The sequence below is a fragment of the Apium graveolens genome, chromosome 7 (assembly GCF_009905375.1).
Source record: "Apium graveolens cultivar Ventura chromosome 7, ASM990537v1, whole genome shotgun sequence".
NCBI lineage: Eukaryota > Viridiplantae > Streptophyta > Magnoliopsida > Apiales > Apiaceae > Apium > Apium graveolens.
This window is the reverse complement of record NC_133653.1, coordinates 170,059,128-170,069,229: the sequence shown is the minus strand read 5'-3', so window position 1 is coordinate 170,069,229 and position 10,102 is coordinate 170,059,128. Positions and strand designations below refer to the sequence as shown.

At 39.9% G+C, this 10,102-nt stretch overlaps 1 non-coding gene across 1 annotated transcript; it reads left to right on the top strand.

Annotated features, from left to right (window-relative positions):
* Window positions 1-8,369: 8,369 nt before the first annotated feature.
* On the top strand, window positions 8,370-8,476 carry LOC141676162 (small nucleolar RNA R71). Its single transcript, XR_012556767.1, has one exon. It is a non-coding gene; the product is annotated as a small nucleolar RNA R71 (small nucleolar RNA).
* The last annotated feature ends 1,626 nt before the right edge of the window (window positions 8,477-10,102 follow it).

Below are 10,102 nucleotides of genomic sequence, written 5' to 3'. Positions count from 1 at the left end.
TATTTCTATAAGATTTGACAACATAATGGTTTAATGCACAAGTTATCTATCATGATTACATAGGGCAAGTAAGATGGTTAAAATTAACTACGAATCATGCATATCAAATACATGATCCTATGCTAGCATGGCAAGTTCTAAACCCTTAAATTCACTTTCGCTTCATTAGAGATTAACACACTATCTTATAAGTTCACGACGCTCATAAGACGAATAAGCACAACCAATACTAGGCTATCATACAATCACCACACACTAAGGTATCGAAACAAATTAACAAAAAAATTCATAAGTAAATCCGCTAGATACCCATGATAACGATTAGCCCATAATCGGACTCATCATCAACGTGGGTTTCGATGAAAGCATGGTATAATAAACATAGTCTTTATACTGAATAAATAATAAAACCAAGTAAGAAACAAGAGTATAGGTTCAAAAATAAGAGAACTAGCATCCAAAGTTATAACTTAAAACAAAGAATCACAAGAATAAACTAGATCCTCTTCGCCTTGGTTGATTTGTGTTATACGGTATTCTTACGCCTTCTTCATAAGCTCTGGTATGTCTTGTTATCAAAAACGATAATAAGTTATGTTTATATAGCAGCACATGCAGAGTAGAAGTCCAGCTGATCAAAATTGGAGTAGAAACAGGAATCTGTGATCCCGACCCGACGCGGCCGTGCTGCAAATATTCATCACGGCGCGGGCGCGCGCTACTATAGCGCGGGCGCGCTGACTCTCCGGAAAAACTTGTACTTTTTATTTTCTTGCTGGTTTGAGTTGGTCTTTTCACGAGCAATCTTCTTGACACCATCCTAACACCAAATTAGCATCAAATCAATTCCAATTCACCTGAGTTCCTGATATAAGCCTGAAATGGAAAAACACTACAAAACACATCAAAAACACAAATAACTTGAGTACAAAACGCCAATCCAAGCCTTTATAGAGTATTCTAAGTGGACATAAATATCACTTAACGCACCCTCAAACTTGAACTGATGCTTGTCCTCAAGCATAAACAGACTCAAAGAACAAGAAATAAATATGCATGAATGTAAACTATATAAATGCAACGATCCCCATAGAATAACTTAACCAACCAACAAGCAGTGTCTCAACAAATGCAATTATTCGCACAAGTTCAATTAAATCTCACAAATCAATTTACAAGCCAGAAACGTGCGTGTGTGCAACTGCTTACAGATATACTTTCGCAACTTGATCAATAATCATGACTCACTACTCATCAAGGCAATCACCAGGTTATAAATAGAATAAAAAGCTAAACTCAAAATGACTTACAACACTTTAATTCTTATATCGGAGTTATTATATGGATTCATGCTTTTATTCACAACACATAAACAACACAACTATGCTTATTTGATCGTGCGATGAATGAGGTCCACAAAAGACTTATACAATAATACCCATGTAGCGAGCGTTAGGTTAGTGGATCCCATACTATAAAAGCCTTAGGTCACTAGGCATAAAGTCTCCTAAGAACTTAATAACTCGAGTATTAAAGAGCCCACTGGTGAATAATTATGCATAACACATTTTTTTTTCTCTTTTTTCTATTCTCTTTTTTTTTCTTTTTTTCCACAAATTTCTGAATGAGTGTGTTTCGCTCCATCTCGTTCAACCCTAGACTACTCATATAAAATGAGCCGGCTACTATCCAATTGATACCTAGCCATAACAACTACCAATGAAATCTAATTTTTACTCCAATTTGTAAATATCCATATTATTTTATCATTAAGAGAATATCCTAAATTCTAAATATAAACATGCGATCAAACCTCAACAAACAGATAAACCACGATCATGATCTAGCACGCAAGCAACCTATAAGACTTAGTGAAATTATTCTGCTTCTAGAATGAAAATTAACTCGATAAGACCTAACATTTCTAAATACGATATCACCACACTTACATCAATATCACAAATTAATCTGAAAAATCATCTAAGGGATCATGTTATAATGCAAATACATGAACTATATGCAACATACTATAACAAAAAGCTACATGGAAAATATGAAACTACATGAACTAAAATATCATGAATATGCAAACTATATGTGACTCACAAATAACATATAATCCTTAACTACTACCCCCAAACTTAAAATATTCATTATCCTCGGTGAAGGTAATAGTAAGGAATCAAGCATACCTACTCAGAATCAGGATCATCACCCTCCACGGGTGGTGTATCAGGAGTTTCTAGAGGCGGGTACACAAAGTCCTCATCGAATACTGGCCACTGGATGTCAACTCATGTGGCTCTGGATGCAGTCCCCAACGCCTGGGTAAGATCATGTGCAAACCGACTATGGATGTCATGCATCGCATCCATCCTCCTCATCAAGTGCCTATATTATGATGAACTCATACCAGTACTGCCTTGTGCTTCCTCCTGTTGCTGCTGCTGTAAATCCGAAGGGCCGACCTCCTCACCTAACTGAGCTCTCCATGTTCATCTCCTAGCTTGAGAAGAATCGCCAGCATATGTATGATCAGCTGATCTTCCACCTGGCATACGGTTACAAGAATAATTAAGCCCCTTAGGATCGGGCGTACCACCGTACCACTCCTGCATAGTCTGCAATGTCGAACTATCAATCGGGGCACTCGGGAGCTGCAGTTGCTCGTGTGCGGGCCAATGAACGCCAACCGCCACACACAACTTCGTCATAATGGATGCATAGGGTATAGAACCCGTAGTAATCCCTCATAAAAACCTCAAAATCCCCTGATGAATTACCATGCCAGGGTCCACATAGTCTCCCTAAAAAATCCCCCACAACAGATGTGCACGCTCTACAGTGACATCATGCACGTGAGAAGATGGCATGATGTTGGCACAAATAAAAGAATTCCATGCACGTGCAAACCTGTTCATGCATGAGACGGGGAAAGTGGCATACTTGTTCGTGCCCTTCTTGAACTTCCAGTGAGTCTCAGGCACACACAGCATAGCAACGATCAAATCCAGATTAATATCATCCCCTCTCTTCTCTTTTCAGTGCTCTTACTCTGGCCTCCTCTCGGGCTGCTCAATTGTCCTCTGAATTACCTCAGCACTATAGTCCGCCGTCAACCCCCTCACCACAGTGAAACAATTCTTCTCATCCTTTGCATTCGCATAAAACTCGTGAACCACACTCATGGGCACAGCAGCGGGTGTCTCGCAAAAAGTAACACAGCCCATCTCCAAGATCATCTCCAATAACTTACCATCCTTCCCTGAAGGCAGAAAACCTCGCTCCTTGGCTATAGGCTTTAAAAGCAGCCTCGTATACTCTGCCTCATCCTCGGGAGTTGAAAACCTAGGCCTCACACCACCCACACTCAAAGAATCAGTGGTGTTGCTGCTAACTTGGGTTCGTTGTCTCTTTAGTGCCATTGAGATTGAATAAGTTGAGAGAAAAGATACGTGTATAAGAGAAAATTGTGTTTGAGATTTGAGAAGTGATGGAGAAGTTTGTATATTAGTGTGTGTATATATAGGAATTTAGAGAGAATTAGTTATGGAAAAGAAGTGGAAATTGATTATGGGAATAATGGGAATAATGGGGTGATGGAAATTGATTTGGAGAGGGAAATATGGGATATGGGAGAGTAAAATTCGGGTAGGAATTGATTTTTTGTTGCACTCCCCAATTTTCTATTTAATCTGCTCTCTTTTTTTCGACTATAGGGGGCAAGCACGACCGCCCCGCTTGGCAGCGCGGGCGCGCCATGCTACTGGAAAACTAGCACCCCCCGCATACCAGCGCGGGCGTGCGCACTTACTGGAAAAATAGCGTGGCCACACCGCTTCTCAGCGTGGGCGCGTCGTGCTACTATAGTTGAACTTGAATTTTTTTCTTTTCTGATTTTTTTGTGTTTTCCTCCTTGTTTTCTTCTTCCTCTACCTACTAATGTACAACAAACTTGGGTTGCCTCCCAAGAAGCGTTTGCTTTACGTCGTTAGCTTGATGTAGAAACTCGAGATCAAGTAGACAGTAAAAAGACACTACCCACCTCACGGTTTTCCGTATCTCCATAGTAATGCTTCAACCTATGTCCATTTACTTTGAACGCTTGGCCTGCATCATTCTCAAAAATCTCCACCGCTCCATGTGGAAACATAGTTTTGATAATAAACGACCCTTACCACCTTGACTTCAATTTTCCAGGAAAAACACGGAGACGAGAGTTGAACAAAAGAACTTGTTACCCCGACACAAATGATTTGAGCACTAGACCCCTATCATGCCACCTCTTGACTTTCCCCTTATACATTTTGTTGTTCTCATATGCATGAAGTCGAAACTCATCGAGTTCATTCAATTGAAGCATTCGTTTCTTACCAGCTGCATCCAAATCAAGGTTTAACTTCTTCAAAGCCCAATACGCTTTGTGCTCGAGCTCCACAGGCAAATGACATCCCTTACCATAAACCAGCTAAAATGGCGACATTCCAAGCAGAGTCTTGTACACTGTTCTATATGCCCAAATAGCTTTATCCAACTTTAAAGACCAATCCTTCCTTGATGGACACATAACTTTCTCTAAAATGTGCTTGATCTCTCTATTAGATACCTCAGCTTGACCATTCGTCTGAGGATGGTATGCTGTAGCAATGCGATGATTCAAATTATACCGTTGCATTATGGCAGTGAACTTGCGATTGCAGAAATACAATCCCTCGTCACCGATTATGACTCTTGGAGTCCCAAACCTTGTGAATATCTGCTTATGAAGAAAATTCATCACTGCCTTCGCATCATTTATCGGAAAAACCTTGACCTCAACCCTTTTCGAGATATAATCAACCGCCAATAAGATATATTGATTATTACAAGATAAGACAAACGGCCCCATGAAGTCAATTCCCCAAATATCGAGGACCTCAACCTCGAGAAGCACATTAAGAGGCATCTCATTCCTTTTAGATATATTACCAACACGCTGGCATCGATCAAATTTCAAAACAAATTGATGCGCATCCTTAAACAACGTAGGCCAAAAAAATCCCGCTTGAAGGATACGAGCTGCCATTTTCTCTCCACCATAGTGACCACCATAAGTAGTTGAATGACAATCTCGTAAGATCCCCCCCCCATTTTGTTGTACGGAATACATCTCCTGATGATTTGGTCAGCTCCTTTCCTAAACAGATACGGCTCATCCCACATGTACCACTTCACTTCATGAAGAAACTTCTTCCTTTGAGCGTAAGACAAATCTGGAGGCATGATATTGCTCACAAGGTAGTTCACAATGTTCGCGAACCACAGTTCTTCTTCTTGCACCCCAAATAACTGCTCATCGGGAAAGACTCATTGATCAACATCTTATCCTGTGAAGTAGCACTTGGATCTTCCAAACGAGAGAGATGATCAGTGACTTGATTTTCAGATTCTTTCTATCCTTGATCTCTCACTCAATTTACTGAAGTAAAAGAACCAATCGAATAAGTCTAGGCTTTGAGTCCTTCTTCGAGACGAGATAGCGAATAGCAGCATGATCAGTGAAAACTGTCACTTTATATTTTAGAGAAGTCCTTGATGAACCGCCTATAGAAACCCGCATGACCAAGAAAGCTGTGGACTCCCTTAAGAGAAATTGGTGGAGGGAGATTTTCGATAACCCCTACCTTGGTTTTATCCACCTCAAGACCCTTACCAGAGACCTTATGCCCAAGAATAATGCCCTATCACACCATAAAATGACATTTCTCCCAGTTGAGAACCAGATTAGTCTCAACCCACCTTTTAAAAAATGGCGCCAAGATTCTGCAAGCATTCGTCAAAAAAATCACCAAACACAGAGAAATCTTCTATGAATACCTCCACATTCTGACCAATCATGTCGGAGAAGATAACCATCATGCATCTCTAAAATGTGGCAGGTGCTCCACACAACCCAAAAGAAACTCTTCTGAAGGCGAAAATACCAAACGGACAAGTGAAAGTAGTCTTTTCCTGATCCTCTGGAGCAATGCAAATCTGATTATAACCCGAATAGCCATCCAGAAGACAGTAGTACTCATTCCCAGCTAACATGTCAAGCATCTGATCAATAAAAGGAAGTGGGAAGTGATCCTTTCTCATGGCGTTGTTCAGCTTTGTGTAGTCCATACAAACTCTCCACCTCGTGACTGTTCGAGTAGGAATGAGCTCATTCTTCTCATTAGCAACAACTGTGATACCTCCCTTCTTCGGCACACACTGAACTGGACTCACCCAAGAACTGTCAGAAATGGGATAGATGATCCCTGCATCAAGCCATTTGAGAATTTTCTTCTTCACAACTTCTTTCATGATAGGATTAAGCCTTCTCTATTGCTCAACAGTAGGCTTGTTATCCTTCCTCTAGCAGAATTTTATGCATGCAATAAGAAGGGCTGATTCCCTTGATATCTGCTATAGTCCATCCAATTATCGACTTGAACTCTCTCAGAATTCTTAAAAGTTTTTCCTCATCACTACCTGAAAGGTCAGATGCAATAATAACAGGAAAAGTAGATGCATCATCTAAAAATGCATACCTTAAGTGTTCAGGCAATGGTTTAATCTCAACTGTAGGAGCTTCCTTAATAGATGGCTTGAGGCGCTTTGGAGATTTGTTTAGCTCCTCCATTCCAAAAGATTCAAAAGGCATATCCAGCCTTCGCTTCCAGGGAGAAGTATTCAGATACTGCAACTGTTCATCACCTTCATCATCTTCACTATCTGAATTCCCCAGCAAGGCCTTCTATAAGGCATCAGACCTTAGCATTTGATCAAGTTTTGAAGTAACAACAGAATCGACCAACTCCACTTTTAAGCACTTCTCATTTTCAGTCGGGAATTTCATGGCACGAAAAAACATTGAATGCCACATCCTGATCCAGCACTCGCATAGTAAGCTCACCCTTCTACACATCAATCAAAGTTCGGTCAGTAGCCAAGAATGGTCTTACCAAGATTATGGGAATCTTCTTATCCTTTAAATCAAGAATTATAAAATCCGCAGGAAAGATGAGTTTATCAACCTTGACCAAGACACCCTCCACACTGCCGCGTGGATATGTAATAGATCGATCGGCCAACTGCAAGGTCATATAAGTAGGCTTCGGATCAGGTAAGTCCAACTTTATGAAGATTGACAAGGGCGTCAGATTGATGGTCGCTCCCAAGTCATACAAACATTTTTCAAATGACACTTTTCCAATGGTACAAGGAATAGTGAAGCTCTCAGGATCTTTAAGCATTGGAGGCAACTTCTATTGCAGCACAACACTGCATTCCTCCGTAAGAGCAACAGTCTCTAAGTCATTAAGCTTCACCTTCCTAGAGAGAATATGTTTCATAAACTTCGCACAACTAGGCATCTGTTCAAAAGTTTCAGCGAAAGGTATGTTGATATGAAGTTTTTTGAACACCTCCAGAAACTTCTCAAACTGCTTATCCAGCTTTTTCTTCTGCAGCCTCTTAGGAAAAAGAGGTGGAGAATAGATCTTTTTCTCCATTGTATTACCCTCAGGAGGAGTGTATTCCACAGTAGTCTTCCTTGGTTCCAATTCTGCTTCCTTTTACACTTTTTCCTCAGCCACAGCTTCTTCCAAAACTTTAGAATTTTAGGGATTTGCAACTTTCCCAGACCTCAATACATTTCCTTCACCTGCTCCTTTGCTTTCCTCTTCCCTCGCACTTCAGTGTCAATGGGGAGTGTACTAGGTTGATGATTTAGCAAGGCATTGGCAATTTGCCCAATTTAATTTTCCAAGGTCTTGATATAAACCGCTTCGCTCTTATATATGAGCCTCAACTCTTCCAATTCAGATTTTTCATTAGACTGTTGCAGCTAAGGTTGTTGTCTTGGTGCATATTGCGGTTGCTGAAAACCAGGAGGGTTATATTGCTTCGCAGCATACTGCTGATAAGGTTGTTGAACAGCATTCTAAGTGTCGCTCCAGCTGAAGTTAGGATAATTGCGGTTGTTGGGATGATAGGTGGCTGGAACAAGCTGATTCACTAGAAATAGCACACTGGTCAGTCTCGTGCGCACCAGCACAAAGCTCACAGACACTAGAGATCTGATTAACTTCATAATTAGCCAAAGAATCCACATTCATCGTCAAAGCCTTTAGCTGAGCAGCTATAGCAGTAGCTGCATCCATTTCTAGAATTCCTGCTACCTTGTCCTGAGGTAGTCTCTGAGTTGGATTCTGGTATTCATTACCAGCCATCAGTTCAATCAATTCATAAGCTTTATCGTAGCTTTTAGCCCAAAGGCTCCTCCTGATGCTGCATCAAGCATAGGTCTAGAAGTAGCACCCAATCCATTATAAAAGTAGTTAATGATCATCCAGTCAGGCATCCCATAATGAGGACACTTTCTAAGCATCTCCTTGTAGCGATCCCAAGCCTCACATAAAGATTCTCCAGATTGCTGAGCAAATTGAGTAAGTGCATTTCTGATTGCAGCAGTCTTCGCCATAGGAAAGAATTTAGTTAGGAACTTTTGAGCAAGATCTTCCCATTTGGTGATAGACCCTTGTGGTAGAGAATGTAACCAGCACTTAGCTTTATCCCGTAGAGAGAATGGGAAAAGCCTCAACTTAATAGCATCTTCAAAAACTCCATTGAACTTGAAAGTATCGCAGATCTCGATGAAAACTCTGATGTGCATGTTGGGGTCTTCTATCGGAGAACCCCCAAACTGAACTGAGTTCTATATCATCTGAATCATGCTTGACTTTATCTTAAAGGTATTATCCAAGATGGTTGGTCAGACAATGCTAGACTTAGTATCATTAATCTTCGGTTGAGAGTAATCCATCAAAGCCTTCAAATTCGCTTCTGGTTCTCCCATTGCAATAAGAGCCTCTTCTTCAACTTTCTCCTCGACAAGAACTTCCTCGAAAACTTCCTTAGCAACTACAACTTCTTCCTCAGCTTGATCCAGGGTTCTCTTACGAGACCGAGAATGTGTATGCATACACACTCGCTAGAGTACCTGAAACACGACAAGGAAATAAGTAAGTAACAATGTTCGAGTTAATGAACTTTAATGACCACTGATGACAAACACATAAACTAAAAATTAACACCGAGTCCCCGGTAGCGGCGCCAAAAACTTGTCAGGACGAGAACACGCGCTAATACTCACGCAAGTATACACGATCGTAAGTAATATAGAATTATTTCTAGTTCATTCCCACAGAGACTAGTTTAGGTTAATTTTAATCAATGCACTTATGCAACAATGGTATGTTTATTATCCAATGTTAAGACGATTAACAAATTGAGATTGTTTATAATTATAATTAACTAAGAGATTATACTAAAGAATATTAACTAAGAGATTAGAACAGATTGATTAACTATATGACACAGACATGGGATTCTAACTTCATTACTACTTTATTCAATAGCCTTTTTGTTCTTAACCTTAGCATGCAATGGGATGACACTAATCAGATAACACGAAACTGATAAACGCCAACTTTCGTTGCACGAATACCATACTACCAGACATCCACAAAAGAGATAGAAGCTGAATAGACACCAATTATATTGAGACCCTATATGTCTATAAGATTTGACAATATAACGATTTAATGCACATGTTATCTATCATGATTATATAGGGCAAGTAAGATGGTTAAAATTACCTACGAATCATGCATATCAAATACATGAACCTATGCTAGCATGGCAAGTTCTAAACCCCTAAATTCATTTTCGCTTCATTAGAGATTAACACATTATCTTATAAGTTTGTGACGAATAAGCACAACCAATACTAAGCTATCATACAATCACCACACACTAAGGTATCGAAACAAATTAACAAAAAATCCATAAGTAAATCCGCGAGAACCCCATGATAACGATTAGCCCATAATCAGACTCATCATCAACGTGGGTTCCGATGAAAGCATGGTATAATAAACGTAGTCTTTATACTGAATAAATAATAAAACCAAGTACGAAACAAGAGTAAAGGTTCATAAATAAGAGAACTAGCATCCAAAGTTACAACTTAAAACAAAGAATCACAAGAATAAACTAGATCATCTTCTCCTTGCTTAATTTGTGCTATACG